This window comes from Porites lutea, chromosome 7 (assembly GCF_958299795.1).
Source record: "Porites lutea chromosome 7, jaPorLute2.1, whole genome shotgun sequence".
NCBI lineage: Eukaryota > Metazoa > Cnidaria > Anthozoa > Scleractinia > Poritidae > Porites > Porites lutea.
Genome location: NC_133207.1, coordinates 20,121,420 through 20,140,133, shown reverse-complemented (window position 1 = coordinate 20,140,133; position 18,714 = coordinate 20,121,420).

Genomic DNA, 18,714 nt, shown 5'->3' with positions numbered 1-18,714 from the left:
GATCTGTTTTAAACAAAACGGAGTACTTGATTTTACAGCTATTTAAATACACAAATATAAACAAAGGATTATTTTTGTCGCAATGTGTCAAGAATTGTGTGAAGAAATTACAGCTTGGTTATACAAGTTTTACTATCAGTCATATGCACTTACAAACAAATTCATGTTGCTGTACCTTGGTACCAATTGACTACTTGTCACGATAAGAAGGAAGGGGGTTTACTCGCTTGAATATATAGGCTGGTAGCAACAGAACGGGAACATTAGTTGAAGATGGGAAAGCGCGTAGAAAAGAATGAATGTGACCTCCGGTGTCCAATTTGCGGCTCTGCATTTGGCTGCCATTGGTCAAGCCAGTTGTTTGATTTGCGCCCGCCGTCTTCAACTAACGTCCCCGTTCTTTTGCTTAATCAGCCTCAGTGTATAGGGGGGTCAGCTTTTTTTTGTTAGCTTGTTTAGTCAGCTTGGTTGAGCAGCCATACGTAGGGGGAATCTGGATGTTCATCAGTAACAAGCGTCCACTCAAAGCAAAGGAACATTGGGCCCCTTACAAGGAGCGGCTTTGTGACGATTTTTTTGGGCACTTATACTTTAATTTTTACGACCCTTATGAAAGGCATGTTGCAATCAAGCCAAAAATGGTTTATTGTACGCACTGGAATAAGCGATTTTGCCTTTCGATACCGAACATGAAAATAAACTTAGCCAATTAAAAAATTGGCCAATAAAGGAAGAACTCGCCACGTTCCAGTCCCGGCGGGACTGGAGCGTAGGCCAACCGAAAGTGTAAGATATCAGTGATTGTGAGACTTTGTAGCCTTCAATAATACTGGTGGCACGCCTATGCATATTATCCAAGAACTGTCGGTCAGCCTTACTGCAGGAGTCCCATAAGACAGCGCAACAGTCGAATACTACACGTTGGCGCGAAGATATGAATTTTATTTTCGAGTGGCAAAACAATATTTTACGATCGAGCCCAGCGAGTGAGTAGAGTATTGTTTTTGCCACTCGAAAATATAATTCATATCTTCAAGCCGCCGTGTAATGTTCTTTTTATTATATAGACAAAAGACATCGATAAAATAATAGACTTTTATTCGCCAAAAAGTAATTGTGACGGCTCAAATTTATAGTACAGCAATATAAGACATTGTTTACAATAATCTAACACTGAGCTAAATAGGGCTTTACAATGACAAAATATAAGCAAAGCTATGAAAAATGTGTAAGTAAAAGTCAAAAGACGCAAGACGCTTAATATAAATTTCGAAGGGAATTACCGAAATTATGTCATCGATAAACTCACTTGTGAGATTATGGAAAATAATTAAAACCACTCGGGTCCCGGATGTAGTTTTTATGAATGTTACGAGTGGTATATTTTCCAGTAAAACACTCGTGTCTATATAATAAAAAGTGTTGAACACGACTCACGCGGAATGACCTTGCGCGCTTTACGAAGCATTCCGAGCTTTATCGATATTTTGCGCCCGAAGTGGTCTATGTGGTCATTCCACGAGAGGTATGGATCCAGCATAACGCCAAGATACTTAAACTGATAGACTTGTGACAGGACAGTGTACCCTGTCCCCTGACTGTGAAACTATCAACTAGGGAAAGCCTCTGATGTGTACCAGTCAACATTACCTTAGGATTTACAATGCGTTACCACCGAAGGTACATCTTTGATGTAGGTTATAAACAACAAGGGACCGATCAGGACCCTTGCGGGACTCCAAACGAAACGGATTGGAGATCAGATGTTGATCGATTAACTACAACGCTTTGTGTCCTATCTGTCAAGTAAGCTTTAAACCATTGTACGGAAGCCTCACCGAACTCTAGTGATGCTAACTTATCCAATAATACACTATGATCAAGCGTATCAAAGGCCTTAGTAAGGTCTAAAAAGACTAGGCCTGTGAGTTGACCTTTATCAATGTTCTGAAGCAAGGTGTTCGTGATATCAGTCAGGCACGTGCTGCTGGATTGGAGACTACGAAAGCCGGACTGGTAGACAGAGAGCAAATTGTGTTGCCGCAAGAATGTATATACCAATTTGTGCACTGCGCGCTCAAGAATTTTGCTGAAGACCGGCAGGACTGAGATCGGTCTATATATAGTTAGCTGGACTCGTTCTAGAGTCAGATTATGCACAGGCTTCACAGTCGCATGTTTCCACTCCAGTGGTATTGAGCCTTCAGCGAGGGACCTGTTCATGAGCACAGTCAGGGGTCTTGCTATCGCGCCAGAACCTTCCTTAAGGAGACGTGCGGGAATATCCGCGAGGCAGGTTGATTTAGAAAAATGAAGACATGTGGGGCGGAGGGGAATCGCGAAAGTCATCAAATGTTTTAAGGGGGGAAGTAAGTCACTGAAGTAACATTCCAGGGGGGATCGGCTAAATTTCACCTTGTTTAGCCCCCAATCCTCCCCCCCGGGGGGAGAGATTGCGGCAGTCTCATTCTACGAGCATGACATTCAGCCACATTCCGCATCCTAACCACTCCCCCTCCCCCCCCCCCCCCACGTTTACGCTCCTCGTTTGTCGCTTGCTCCTTTACGTTTCGTTTGTTTTTGTATATTGCGTTACTTCTAGCTATAAGGAATAAACCCAAGGAACTCGAGACGTGGTATTCAAGGGAACTGAAACAAACCTTCCTCAGTACTCGTTTATTTGATTTTCTGCTAACCTGGTTTTACAGTCTTGTAAGCGGTCAACATATTGCTGACTCGAAGTTTCTATTTAACTTCCATCAACATTTTTATAGTTAAAGAAAGCCTTGCCTTACTTATTGTAAACTCATAGCATTCGGTTAATCTTAAGCATACTACTTATTATAACTATCGTGCATTGAGGCAGAAATAAGCCGCACAAGTAGATTAAGGCCTAGGTAAAAGTCATTAATGGTTTTTATACAAAGTTTCCTAATACCGATGTTAAAGATGTCCACTAGGAATGGAGCAAAGTAATCTAAACTTAATTACTTGGTCACCTGATCGACCACGCCCTGTATTGTTCGAAAACTGTAACCAACGATTCTCACCACTTGCCAAACGTGCAGCACCAGTTTCTCTGTATAAAAAAGTTGACCCTAAAAAGTGTCTACGAAATCAACTCGGAATGGTTCGAAGCCTTACAATTGGCCGGTGCAGCTGGTCTTCATTGACTAATGCTAGTCCTAGCTAAAATTTTCGTCAGGAGAAAGACGTTTATTGACCTAGTCTCATTCCGACCGTTTTTGCTAGAAGACCATTAGCAGTGGTGGATCCAGACCAAACTGAGGCCCGAAGCGCCAAAAATGTTTTTTTTTGGAGACTGGCCCTCCCCCTTATATAAGGGTCTGAATGACCGCTCCCCCCCCCTCCCTTATCTCAAGGTCTGGATCCGGCTGTGATAAGTAGCCACTGTTTGAACCTACAAAAGGAAAACGATCTACTCTGTATCTTTTGGGCATTTTGACTCAAAGGATTTCTCGATAAAAAGAGGGTGTGGCTGCTCATGTGATGCAGTTATAAACAATTTTTAAAGTCAGATTAGAAGATTTCTTGGTTATTCTTGGCCTTAAATTATTGCTGGTTTTCAGTGTCACGCCATTCAAAATAGATTAAAATAAAACTTAAAACCGTTCAATAGTTAAAGTCCAGAATCTGGGAAATGAAAGGAGCTAAATATGCAAAACCCTCGCCAAGACTCAGGTCAGAGGAATATTTCGTATACGAGATATCTGGAGAAATGTTTTACCCAAATTTATGGAGATTTGTATGAAGAGGCCATGTAGGTGCCCATCAACATGGCGGACGAAAACTAACAGAAAAATATGGAACTAAGTTTGTTACAAAAGCGTTAATTTATTCCTCGAGGAACTCATGAACATTAAAGCAATGATTTTTTAATACATGAACTGTTTAGATAACAAAATTCTCCGAAACAAGTCTTTTTTTACCTACATGACAGTTCTCTCGGCCGTTATGCGAATGCCGCGTCACGCAAAAGCTTAGAAATTTAAGCGTACTCTATCACAAAACCAAGAACCCTTTGGAAGTGAAAGTGTGTATGGAAATTAGTTTTCAGCTGCTCTAATACATCGTAAAATCTTAGTAGGATCGATGGTTTAGTAGTTTAAATTTTGGTGACCCATGTGAAAACCAATAATCTAGTCATGGAATACCTTGAGAATACTTTACATAAGACTACCTACCCCGCTTAAAAATCATGACAAATGTGAAAAGACCCAGGCCTTAATCTTACTTGAGAGAATTAATGTAGCCCCATGTAAGGTAATCCGGATTCCGGAATCAGCGAACTTTTTTCCTGTGGAATCCGGACTCTTTGGCTTTGGAATCTGGAATTCTGCTCAAGGAAGCCGGATTCTGTTACCAATTGGAATTCGGAATCCATGTTCCAGTGACAAAGAATCCAGAATCCAGTGTCTGGAATCCGACTTCTACAGCGTGGAATCTTGGATTATCTTACATAGTGCGAATCAACAGGCTGCCTTTAGTCTAGATAGGCAACATGGACACCCCAGGGTTTAATTGTGCGCCAGCCATTGTTGCTACCTCCCTAGCCATAATGTAAATAGAACTCGTGTAATCGTAGGCTCTCCTCCAAGGGCACACTGATTTGGTTTTCTTCCACCACCACCATCCAGTTTGCCTGCTGGTGCAATGACGATAACTTCTATCCTTTTCCCGGTATTTTGTTGCGACAGCCGAATGTCCGCCACCTTCCACGGGAAAGTCAAAGACTACCGGATAGTCCTTTTTGAGCCATTCAACACCTTTGGACTGAATCCAGGACCTGCGTCCATACTCAACTCTTGCACCGCCGACACTCCTCTTTTTGCGTCTTTCGAGATACAGAATAATGCAAATTGTTTCCTGTTTAGAATTAATGGCTAACTTGTTTATTTTTATTCATAATGGTGGAATTTAAAAGTTATTATACAGCCCTCACTTAAAAATGGTACTCTTTTTTTTTTGGTTACGAAAGTCTTTCAAAAGGGTACAATGTTCTGAATGAGTTTATGTTTCAGTCTCACATGAGATTCTGTTGCATGCAATGGTTGCCGACAAGGTTTTATGGTAGCCTGAGTGTGTATAGCCGCCCCCTCCTCTCAGAACAAATAGCCCCTTTGCAGCCCAGTTAAAAATCGCCTTTCGGCGATTCTTGTTTTATGAGAAACGGAGGTGACTAATGTTGGTGCGTTGAAATTTCAAGTTTCTGTGTGATTAATGCGATAAATCCTATCGATAAACACTCCTTGCGTGAGGTTGAGTGTGAAATTTATGTTGACTGAATTTACACAGACATGAAGAATTCGAAGAAAAGGTCTCGAAATATATAGTGCAAATTTAGGTATACATGTAGGGGGATTGGCTCATTTAAGCGTTTAAGTTATAATTACGTGTGGTAATATTTACGACGAGTGTAACTACGCTCGGCCGCGATCAGCGCTGTGCGGCTCTTGTTACAAGACAACGATCGTGGGTATGTACGTGGCCATAAAAAAGAAAAATCCTCCTTTACTTTGGTATAAACAAAGTGACATCTACAAAATATTTCATGGAAAGTACATGGTATTTAACCATTAGTAGATGGGGCAGAAATCGTACAAACGAGTAAGATTTCCGATACAAAAGCGGTGAGTGTGAAAATAAGTACCAAGTTGATATGCGAAATTCAGAGATTCTATATCTTCCCTCAAAATGATTGGAAAAGGCATTAGAATTCATCGGTTCTCAGGATCATGACAAAACATTTCGCTTGTGTTTTTTTGGCGAGAAGAAATCAATATACTAATGTGCGGAAGATGTTTTTGTTTTTAAATTTAATGCATATCAAATTCGACAATACAAAAGCTTACCTTCGATCGTTGTCACAAACCGGCACAGCATTGTGATCGCCGCCAAGCGGAGCGTAATTACACGCGTTGTAAATATGAGCACATGTAAGTACAACTGGAAAGGCTTAAATGAGTCCGCATTCCCCGCTCATTTATACCTAAGTTAGTACTATATATTTCGAGACCATTCAGTAAATTCACAGTCGACCTTTCGCAAGAATCAATGTTTATCGATAGATTTCATCGCATTTATCCCACAAAAACTTACAATTTCTTCGCACCAACATTAGTCACCACCGCTACTCATAAAATCACGGCAAAATGTTGCATTCTCTGTCCAAAGACACTGCTTTTACCGGAGAAACAGCCCCACGCCATACATTTCTTTGTAGCGACTCGCAGTGTTTGCCCCCTGGCGATCCCAGAATCCTGTTCGCAAAACATGGGTATCTGATTACTGGAAAATCATTCATTTCCATGAGTATGGGGCTCTGTCCCACGCGCGCTTCGCGCGCGGGAGCCCCGCTATAAAAAGTAAATATCCTGAAATACTCGACTGTCGATAAAATAAAGTAGAAAGTGAACAATCTTTAGCGAGTAAATCCTATTTCGTGTAGAATTAATCACCTGATTTCCTATCTGGTCTCCAAGTAAGCGAGACTAAACAGCGATTTTAAGAGTGTTCTTGTTCCTACTAAAAATGTTGTTTAGGTAGTCAGTCTCGTCTTGTATGGGCTGTCAGGTGAGTCGAAAACTAGTTGCGCTCGTCTCGTCAAAGTCCGTATAGTTGTAGCCTTGTGAGAGGTCGGGTTGTACGATAACTGGTCTAGTAATCGGTCGGCACGTGTCGGTTTTCTCTAAATAGATAATCGTACTTGTTCTCGTACGGGAGCTCCGCTCTTAGGTTTGGCTATATCTATGCCCCCACCAAAAGGGGCCGTTCTTTTAGAGAGATGATTTGTGAAACTTTCCACTATGGTATTTTTTCCAATGATATGTAGGTTTGTGCGTTACCTAATTAGACTAAGGGTTTATCAACTATTAAGCAATCATTGCTCTCTCCCGAAAAAGGATAGTCCGTTCCTTGACGTTAAACATTATAAAATTTAAATAAAGTTTTAAAGACAAGAACAGCAGTGTCTCACGATATTTTTAATCAGTGATAAACACGTGATGTATCTAGTAGCTTCAAAAATGTCTCCCGAGTATTTCATTTCAGTAGGATTGCTAAATACGCATTTCTCTTTTTAGTAAAAAATGTAAAACCGAAAAGAAGCCAAATAAAATAACACATGTTGGGTACAAATAGATACGCAAATACACTGTGGAACGGAAGTACACAGTTTGAGCGTCTACTTGCCTTCGAAATACGTCTATCCAAATGTAAGAATTCCCACATTTAACAACTGACACAACCAACAGCCATAATAGGACATGGCTCTTGACACAACAGAAAAAAATTGCTCGACGAAAGTGTCGCTTATTCTAACTGAAACGGGACAAATTGGGGATTGATAATGTTTACAGTGTTGCTAAGATTTTAATTGTTGTGAACCGTTTCCCAAAATCGTTATTGAAACGGTAACAGTCTTATCTTGATATGGACTGGCTAGGGTTTTTCTGGGTTACAAAAAATTACACCAAACTACAAAAAGTCGGATATGATTTTTTCACTTTATATGCATATATTTTGTCGTTAAATGTAGCAAGGAGTACGTTAACTGATAATACTAGTGTAACTACTGAGCTAAATGAAAAATAAAAGTTTATCTTAAACTACTCAAAGGGGTTCTGCCCGGGGCACATCCAGCAAAAGATCCAACGGTCTGAGTCAAGAGCTGGATCTTCGTGTGATTTTATACCCTGACTTGGCATTGAACAAATGCAGGCATGTATCATTCATCTTCATCTTGTAACTGACATGCATAATTAACAAGCCAAAATTTTAGCGGAATTAGCACATTCGCAAAGGACGGCACAACTTTTCTGTTTCCTTCTTTTATATATGGCAGCTAGTTTGACTTGCACTGACGAAGAACAACTCAAAAGTCTCAAAATTGTCTGAGATAAAATTCCTGAAACATTGAAATCTTTCACTTCCCATATTTTTTCTTGTATTATTTTTTGCTGTCTAAAAATGGTTTATTTTCGGCACTTTCAGCAATAGAATAAATACAGGAAAGAGTAAAGTTTTGCGGAGCACTTGCCTAGTCCAGTCAATGCCAGAGATTAAACAGGTGATGAAGGTGACAAGATCTACTGAGAATGTACAGCTCACCGTAGGCAGGAAGTGCTTGCCAATCCTTCAACGGTCGTCTGAATCTGAATTCCAGTTTTTGCCAAAGCTTAAACTGGGGACTACAGCCAGACGTTCGGTAGGAAGTGCTTACCAAATATCGCCTCAACAGTTATCTCTTGCCAAGAAAGGAAAGAATAAAGTTTGGCGGAGCACTTCCCTAGTCCAGTCAATGCCAGAGCTCAAACAGGCGTTGAAGGTGACAAGATCTACTGAGAATGTACAGCTCACAGTAGGCAGGAAGTGCTTGCCTATCCTTCAACGTTTGCCTCTGAATTCTGAAATTCCAGTTCATTGCCAAAGCTAAAACTGGAGATTAGAGCCAGACCGTCGGTAGGAAGCGCTTACCAAATATCTCTTCAACAGTTATCTCTTGCCAAGAAAGGGTAATTAAGGATGATCATATCCTCTCTTGCTAAAATTGTGTTCAGAATATGTTTTAAAGGGATTAGACTTTTATTAAGACTTAATTTTTGAAAGGCTGTTTCAAACAACGTCTACCTTTCTTTCGGTTCACATGTTATTCTGAGTTGTCACTATTGTCGCGGAGAGAAATTTGAATGGCCCCCTTTCACAGGATCCTCGAGTTGATGCCAAATCCAGAATTCCACCACAAGTGATGCTGAAAGGAAATACAAACCCTTAAGTTTTATTCGACAAATAAATTCAATCCAAGCAAATGAGTTATCATAAACAGTTTATTGTACCTAACTTGCCCTAATATATTCTACTCTGAAATCACTGTTCATTTTGCCCCATGTAAGATTTTCTAAGACAGCCTTGTATACTGGTATTTCAGGCTGTGAATTCCGGTTCCAGGTACTGGATTCCAGGTTCTGATTGTCAGAGGGATTCTGGACTCCTAGAGCTGAATTCCGGATTCCACAAGCAAACATTTCCCGCATTCCGCAATCCATATTACCTCTAATGGGGTGATGCATTCCTTATGTCTTCTGAAGATTTAATTTTTATTTTACCACAAAGGTCAATCGCTCGTGAATACTGAACATTTTAGACCGAAGTTTCAGCATGCATTTTCTGCTGTCCAAAGTCTGTTTTTCTATGCTGATATAAGGTGTGAACCTGTCTGTAGTAGCAAACCGAAAATCTTAAGGTCCTAAAATGAAATTACTTTACTTTACTTTATTGAATTCGCCAAGGTAACTCAACACGGTGACAGAGGATGGAACAGGACTTACGTCCCTGAATTCATATCAACCCTTTCATTTCCCACCCAAACCACTAAACGTTGGGCCACACCAAAGTGGTCTACGCCCTCTGCTATTTACGAACACCAGTGTGTGTTCTTTTACCTCCCACAAGAATCAGAACATTGAGAGAGCTGTGAGACGGCGCCTACGGCTTTTCATCCTTATCCGAAAAGACTAGAATGTCTAACCATTTGCAGATGTCACAACAAAGGCAGTACATTCTCCTCAGTTATTTTAAGACGCCCTGAGTGTTGGTCCGGCCGGGATTTGAACCCGCGAACCTCCGCTCGGAAGACCGGTCCTTATCCAATTGACCTAACCGGGCGGCGGCACTAACATCTGATTACTGCCAAAACCTTCAGGAGTGCCGAGTGTAAAATAGTAGAAATTATGGTTCTTAGGGAAGGGTTAGGAAGACTTCATGTGCTGCAAAATGCTCTCCCCTTTAGCTGCTGCATCATGCCGAGAAATTAAATGGGATAAAAGGTTATCCCCTACTGCCCATAGATTCGATACGTTTTTCAGATAGTAATAAAAGAAGGTTGTTTTGGATTGTGTGATCTGTATTTTCTGTCGAGCCGGCTTCAATTGAGCGGAATACTAAATAGCTTCCATCTATATATTAATGATCGTCGATTTCATACGATGGCAAAGAAATCTGGTTTTTGTTCAAAAACCCTCCACGTCGACATATTTTGATTCTGAAAAGAACCAGCCGAGGAATAAAGTCAATCCAAACATAGGAAGCATCATAGACAACTATGATTTATCCAGTATTAATGATAATCCACCAAAAAATTCGAGTTTGCTAAAACTTGCCGTAAATTCTGTATTAAAAGGGCGACTGAGATTTCTAAAAAATTTAATGCAAATCGAAACGATGTTAGTAGTATACTATGTTGAAACTTAACCGTTTTGGTGCGTTCCCTTTGCGTTCCGTGTGCGTTCCCTTAATTAATAGGCATATGTGCCGAGTCAGTGTCTAGCTAGCTGGGTAAAAATGCGTTCCTCCATATATAATGAAGTGGATATGTTTACTAATGAGCGTCACTCTACTACAATAGGAACAATAGGCTTGCCTAGACTTGCCCGGTAAGTAACTTGAGCCCGGTTTTCGGACCGTCTATTAAAAGAAAAATAGGAATAAGAGAAGCGATCACCTAGCAACGCGAGAAACGGCTTCCTATATCTTATTTAGCGCTAAAACTCAGATATATATAAACAAAACACATACAGAAAGTGGAGTTGAAAAGTCTTTATTTCAATTTAGTTTACGTCTTCTTATTTGGCGCTAAAACTCAGATATATATAAACAAAACATACACAAATTGGAGCTGAAAACTCTCTAAGTTTGTCTGACGTTTTCTCCTTTCTATCTCGAGGAAATGAAAGTCTTGTCATTTTCACGCACGGTTAATCAGTTAATTATGCGAGTTCGCAAGGCCAAAGTTGAATACAAATTAGCGCTACAGGAAAGACCCAAGGGAGAGAATCTTGACGTATTATTATAAAACAAATAACTTAACAAGGATTAATTAAAACACGCGACTCATAATTGCTAGCAATAAAATCTGACACGAGATACCGTTTAAAACAAAGAGAGTCAAATACACGGCGATTTGAAAGAAATCTATTAAAACAGTCAAAGAAAGCAAGTTATGTTTTACTTACCCCTCTCCCTTTTCAGTTTTATTTCCCTCCTCAATTTTTTCTTTTTCCCTTCTCCACAATTTTATTATTTTCCCTCCTCAATGTTTTTATTCCCTCTTCCACAATTTTTATTATTTTCCCTCCTCAATGTTTTTTATTCCCCTCCTTCACCTCCACCTCCTCATTTATTCTATATATTTTTCCATCCACAAATACATCGACCTCCTAGCGACCCTACATCGACCCCACATCGACCCCACATCGACCCTACATCGATCCCACATCGACCCCACATCGACCCTACATCGACCCCACATCGACCCTACACCCTCCTCCTCCTCTTCCTCCTCCTCCAATTCCTCCACATTTTTATTGTTTTCCCTCCAAGTTTGGCCTTTAGGCCTTTTAGGCCTGATTTTGGCCTCTTTGACATTTCGAGGGAAAACAATAGAAATGTGGAGGAGTTGGAGGAGGAGGAAGAGGAGGAGGAGGGAAAACAATAATAATGTGGTGGCGGTGGTGGTGGTGGTGGAGGTGGTGGAGGGAAAACAATAGAAATGTGGTGGCGGTGGCGGTGGTGGTGGTGGTGGTAGAGGAAAAACAATAGAAATGTGGTGGCGGTGGTGGTGGTGGTGGTGGTGGTGGAGGGAAAACAATAGAAATGTGGTGGCGGTGGCGGTGGTGGTGGTGGTGGTGGAGGGAAAACAATTAAAATGAGGAGGAGGAGGAGGAGGAGGAGGGAAAACAATAAAAAATGAGGAGGAGGAGGAGGAGGGAAAACAATAAAAATGAGGAGGAGGAGGAGGAGGGAAAACAATAAAAAATGAGGAGGAGGAGGAGGAGGGAAAACAATGAAAATGAGGAGGAGGAGGAGGGAAAACAATAAAAATGAGGAGGAGGAGGAGGAGGGAAAACAATAAAAATGAGGAGGAGGAGGAGGAGGGAAAACAATAAAAAATGAGGAGGAGGAGGAGGGAAAACAATAAAAATGAGGAGGAGGAGGAGGAGGAGGGAAAACAATAAAAAATGAGGAGGAGGAGAAGGAGGAGGGAAAACAATAATAATGTGGCGGTGGTGGTGGTGGTGGTGGGAAAACAATAGAAATGTGGCGGTGGTGGTATATAGCTTCACTATTTACGAAGCAGTGTTAAAAAAAAGTTGAGTGTAGGGTCGATGTGGGGTCGATGTAGGGTCGATGTGGGGTCGATGTGGGATCGATGTAGGGTCGATGTGGGGTCGATGTGGGGTCGATGTAGGGTCGCTAGGAGGTCGATGTATTTGTGGATGGAAAAATATATAGAATAAATGAGGAGGTGGAGGTGAAGGAGGGGAATAAAAAACATTGAGGAGGGAAAATAATAAAAATTGTGGAGGAGGGAATAAAAACATTGAGGAGGGAAAATAATAAAATTGTGGAGAAGGGAAAAAGAAAAAATTGAGGAGGGAAATAAAACTGAAAAGGGAGAGGGGTAAGTAAAACATAACTTGCTTTTTTTGACTGTTTTAATAGATTTCTTTCAAATCGCTGTGTATTTGACTCTCTTTGTTTTAAACGGTATCTCGTGTCAGATTTTATTGCTAGCAATTATGAGTCGCGTGTTTTAATTAATCCTTGTTAAGTTATTTGTTTTATAATAATACGTCAAGATTCTCTCCCTTGGGTCTTTCCTGTAGCGCTAATTTGTATTCAACTTTGGCCTTGCGAACTCGCATAATTAACTGATTAACCGTGCGTGAAAATGACAAGACTTTCATTTCCTCGAGATAGAAAGGAGAAAACGTCAGACAAACTTAGAGAGTTTTCAGCTCCAATTTGTGTATGTTTTGTTTATATATATCTGAGTTTTAGCGCCAAATAAGAAGACGTAAACTAAATTGAAATAAAGACTTTTCAACTCCACTTTCTGTATGTGTTTTGTTTATATATATCTGAGTTTTAGCGCTAAATAAGATATAGGAAGCCGTTTCTCGCGTTGTTAGGTGATCGCTTCTCTTATTCCTATTTTTCTTTTAATAGACGGTCCGAAAACCGGGCTCAAGTTACTTACCGGGCAAGTCTAGGCAAGCCTATTGTTCCTATTGTAGTAGAGTGACGCTCATTAGTAAACATATCCACTTCATTATATATGGAGGAACGCATTTTTACCCAGCTAGCTAGACACTGACTCGGCACATATGCCTATTAATTAAGGGAACGCACACGGAACGCAAAGGGAACGCACCAAAACGGTTAAGTTTCAACATAGTATACTACTGATGTTTACTGGTGTGCATACGTACTCAGGGATAAATGTGAGTTATTTCCTTTATCATTATTTTCTGTTTGCTTTTTTTCGGGAACGATTTGACCCACGTTAAAAGAACTTAGTCGCCAGTATCATTCCCAGAAAAAAAAAAAAGTCCCCAAGAGTCTTCTGTTGCTCAGTGGCTGACTCATTTCGGCGTGGGTTTCTGTACGTTAGCCTGTAACTGGACTGTATTGGCACTGATTTTGCATGTTACTCATGGAAACGGTCCCATTTCTTATTTACAGTGTGGTTTCTAGTCCATCTTCTTGTAAAAAATATTGGACAGGCTCTTAGCTGCGTGTTACTTCGGCAAAACGGCCGTGCTAAGGCGCTGAATCCAATGCAATTAAGGCCCTCGAGACCGCCATCGTATTTTTTGACGTTATCCGCTGACAAGTTACTAGTTTTCAAATGATCGCAGGATCAAGTTTAGTTTGTTTTTTAAATTCATATGAAATACGTTGTGTTTTCGTGCCGCACAATTTCAAACTGACCTCGGACGCGAAAATTCAGCCAGCTATTACAGGTAGGGAGGACGGTTGCTTTTGACTTTTCTCACCATGGTCACGCGTTGGTCATGCTATACGTCCATTTTTTATGCTCTGATTGCTCAAAAGTTGTATTACCACAGTACGGAGACTGTCTTACTGCGCATGCAGTAAGAAGCATGAATTCACTGGCGAAAAATGTCTACGCATGCGCCGCGACAAAAATCACGTGGTCGGTTTCCGGCAAAGTCAAGATGAAGATGAAAGAAGAAATGGCAGCTTTTTTCGTCAGTGGTAGTGTTGTGGTTTTGTTGCCACTGTGAGAGATCGAAAATTATTTTGGTAGAAATTTTTAGTGATATATATTGTCTAGTAGATAATGTATCCTGGAACTGTCAGACAAACACACTGGCTCGATCCATTTATCCGAGATCGGCGTTGCGATCGCTGGATGCGGGGAAAGGACATGCTAAAAAGGTCATTTTCTCCTTTTATGTTTAGTGCAAGTCTCGTGCAACTCGGTACAACAAGAAATTATATAGCAGTGGAAGAAAAATCCTTGGGCTTTGTTTTGGTATATGAATTAGTGTGTACCGAGTTGCACGGAAGCGGCAGTTTTGTAAAACGCGTAGACCCTTTTTGTGCTCTAAATCGACACGATTGTGTTCTACAGCTTGGCTGCCATTCGGTTTGCCCACACTGTAAACATTTAGACACCTTTGAATTTTTATGCATGGTTCAAGTTAAACGCAGCATAGCACTACACAGCAGAACATTAAAAAGCAGAGGGATAAATTTGATTTAGCTTACACCTAGTTGTAGGAAAGAGGTAGCTTACCATTTCGGGCGCATTTTCATTGATCAAAAAAAAAATATTCGGACTGCTAAATCTGAACTCGCATACACTGTTTATCGCAGAGGTTGCAACGGAAAATTTATAAAGCGGGGAAACCAATATTCTTTGACTTTGTTTTGGTATATAAATCAACTTGTACCGAGTGCCACGGCGAAGCGACAGTTTTGTATTTAAAAGCGTACTGTCCCACTTTTGATGCTAATTAAAATTTGACACGATTTTGATCGATCGCACAACTCATTTTTAAGTTGAATCTGAGGATGTAGTAGTGAATATTTTGGACATTTTAGGCTCACTTTCTAATTTCCAGAACGTGAGAGTCTTGTAAAATTACCAAGTCCTAATAAATGCATGGGTTTACTACAGTATATATTTCAAGAGGTTGTTGCTGAGTAATGAAGTTCATACTATGTATATGAAGCATACTTTCTTTTTACTTTTGAATCAGTAAAAAATATAAAGACAATAAAATATTGAATATACTTATTCATTTTTTTTTTTCAGGGAAGATGAACTTGATCCTGAATAAAAAAAAGTACGGCTAACTTAGCAAAGTTTTCTAATGATACATGTGTACTTAAACAAGATAGTATGAATTTCAAGTACCTGTGTCAGAGTGAAATAAAATCGATAAAAATCTGAACCGTTGTATTCATGGAAAGTTCTGGGCTTTTTACTCGTTTGTAGCGGTTTAGCATGCATGTACACTAATTACTTGAACAACCAACAAAACAAAGTCATTAATATTCCAATCATGTTCTCTAGATCTGCTTCTGCATATAGGGTGTTATTTTAATTTTTTTGCCCTCAAAATGTTTGTTTGCTACTAAGATTGTTGACGGGCATACAGTGTTATTTGGATCAAGCAATTGATAAGTTTTAAAGAATAAAAGGAAATAAAACTAAATACAAGGCTATGGGCCGGTCGGATTATCAAGTAATAAGTCAGTGCATTACTTTGAAGCGTTCAATACTGAATGCATTCATGATGAAGTGCACCCCTTGGGAAAGTTCGAGTCTTGCTAGTCTGTTTTGCTGGAATAGCACTTTCTTCCTTAGAAACATGACCCGTAAGTGAGTTGAAAGTCGCTTCCGGTAAACCAAAACGCAAACATTGCAGTAAACGAATCTCACAGGAACAGGAACAAAAGGAGAATAGTAAAAAGTCCAGGCCATTCAAACAAATGCCGCCTAGGAGGGCTCCAGTTTTTCTTCTTTCTCCTGGAATAAACACACGAGGGACGACTTTGCCGCCATGTTGAATTTACTCTTTGTCGCGTTGTCTGGTATCGACCAATCAGACATTTTTCGCCAGTGAACAGCATGAACAAACAACAAGTCACATTACTAGTGTTCCTAGATCTAAGCGCTGCCTTTGATACAGTAGACCATGATATATTACTGCGGCGCCTGGAATACAAATTTGGAATTAAAGACCAAGCAGTAACGTGGTTCAAATCCTATCTGTCGAATAGATCCCAGCGTATTGTAATCGACAGTGCAAAGTCAGACAGTTTTGATCTGAAAGTTGGTGTGCCACAGGGCTCCTGTCTCGGCCCAATGCTTTTCTCCCTTTACACTAGTGTGCTTTTTGATGTCATTAGCCAGCACTTGCCAACAGCGCACAGTTACGCCGATGATACCGATATCTATTTGGCATTCAATCCAAACGATGATTCCGATCAAGACGCCGCCATTGCAGCAATGGAAGCGTGCCTCTGTGACATCGGTAGCTGGATGATCAATGACAAACTCATGATCATTGATTCCACGACTAAGTTTACGCTCATTGGAACGAAGGTGCAGCTACAGAAAACTAAAAGGGCTACCCTAACTATTGGCGAATCCATCATCTCTCCCAGCACGGAACCCTTAAGAAACTTAGGGGCCTGGTTTGACTGCCATTTCAACCTGAACTTTAACATAACCAAAACTTGTAGGAGTGCTTTTTTTCATCGTCTCGAGAACTTCGTAAGGTAAATGTAAGGCGGTTACCGTGGATGCGAAGACGGCGATGACGACCAGAAAGCTAACGTGAGCTCGTGCCATCTTTGACGTTTAAAGCAACTTGGATATCTTTCTCAGTTTTGTCGTTCTGGGTAAAGCTAAAACTAAAACACAATGAAAAAAAATGAACAAATGAAGCGACAAATTAATAAACCTGTAATCAAAAATCTTACCCCAACAAATAATTACGACGTAATCAGTGGTCTCTCCTTTAGCAAACGACTTTACCTTATCTGGAAATTTTTATCAGTCGATTAAACACGCGACATAGTGTTTCTAACAGATCAAACACCGAGAAAGAAATTTGGAAACTATGACGCTTAAGGGGGTAATTTTGATGAGCAGTGACGTTCTTGGTACTGTGACCAAGATGAATCAGTTTTAAAGAAAAGTTGGAAAGTTTTAACTTGGATGCAAATACGGAACGCTTTTTATCAGATAACCCAATGACTGATTGTGCTTTTAAAAATTCCTTTGCCGAAGCCTTTAAACAAATAAGTGAACATGGACTGGTTTAGTTTTGTAAGCAGTCGATTTACACTGAAAAATCACAAAATCTCCTCTGGAGTTTTTTAACAGCAAAACATAGTCTTGGCAATTCAAGCTATTGGTACTATCAACGGCGACATCGACAATTCTCGAAAAACGTGCGCTCTCCTTGACACCAGCTAGCTCTTTAGTATTTCATGACAGGAGAAAATTAAAGAAATAAGAAATTAAAGGAATAAAGTGATCGACTTTTATACTTTTCACGCCAAGAAATGGAGGAAAAAAATAATCGATTTAAGCAAGGAATAAACTGATTAATTCTGCGTTTTTCGGGTAACTCTATACATGCCTATGTACAGCTGTAAAAGCGTTAAGGCGAGCCGAACTGGAAAACTAACCATAAGGGGTGTCTCCACAATAACCTTTAAGTTAATGTAAAAGTGTTTAACTACTTAAATTTTATACACATACCTGACATTTCATTCCTATAAGCATTAATTAGAAAAATAACTGTAAAAGAAATGTCAATTTTGGACAAAAGGGAAACTGCTGCTATGTTTCAGCCTCACAGCAACTCTTTCTAAACAAGACTGATTTGACTGATTATAACGTGCCCGATTTTAAATTGGGGTTCTAAAAGAGGAATTTTCCCTAGCTATTTTTGTTTTACCTTAAAGGTTGTTTTTTTACAATTTTACCAAGCAATGTGTTTTGCAAAACACTTAAGCATCGGTACAATCGCTTAACAATTATAAAAAAGGCAGAACAACACTACCGTTAGGTAGTAGCCTGCGTAGCTGGCGGTACTGTGTGGTAGTCGAGTGAGATTTGGCGGCGGAGCCGTTGTAATATAGTCGAGTGAGATTTGATGACGGAGCCGTCACGAGCGGCGAAGCCGCGAGAGAGAAATACCCTTTCAACCGCCTCGTCCCTTCTCCCTTTTTTTGGAACACGGCTTCGCCGCCAAAACTTTAATCTCCCACCCACTCAATACCGCCAGCTACGCAGGCTAGTTAGGTAGTAATTAAGCCCCATTTTAACCTCCATGGAAAACGTACCTTAAATTTCTCGATCACAGCTCTTCTAAGATACAAGTCGACGTTCTATTCATTTGACTAAAACTTGGATTTTGAAGGGTTTTTATACCCACGGTACTCCAACGGACCCTACGTGCACTCTTTAACTTTCTGTGCTGCTGAAACTGCCTAAAATAAGCTGATTAAGACTAAACGTCAGCGGAATTCGTTTATAGCATTCTAGGAAAAAAGTCAGTTCTTAAAAACCTTGTCAGCTATTTCCTTGTGCTATAGCTTTGTGCTTCCTTGTTTTAAAGAGTACAGCACGGTAAATATAATCCGGAGGTCTAGTAGGTTTGGAAAAGATGTTTTCCACTGCCTCGCGTGGCTCCCTTATTCTCGTCACCAGAGGACAAAGGTTCAATGAGGTTTAGAGGCTTTTTCTAACACTTGAATTATTACTGGCTCCAAAGTTAATTATTTTCTGTCCTTTTCAATGAGTCTTAGTTTAGCTCTATCCCTTTAAAACAGGACTGAACAGTTTCTGCTTTACAGAACCAT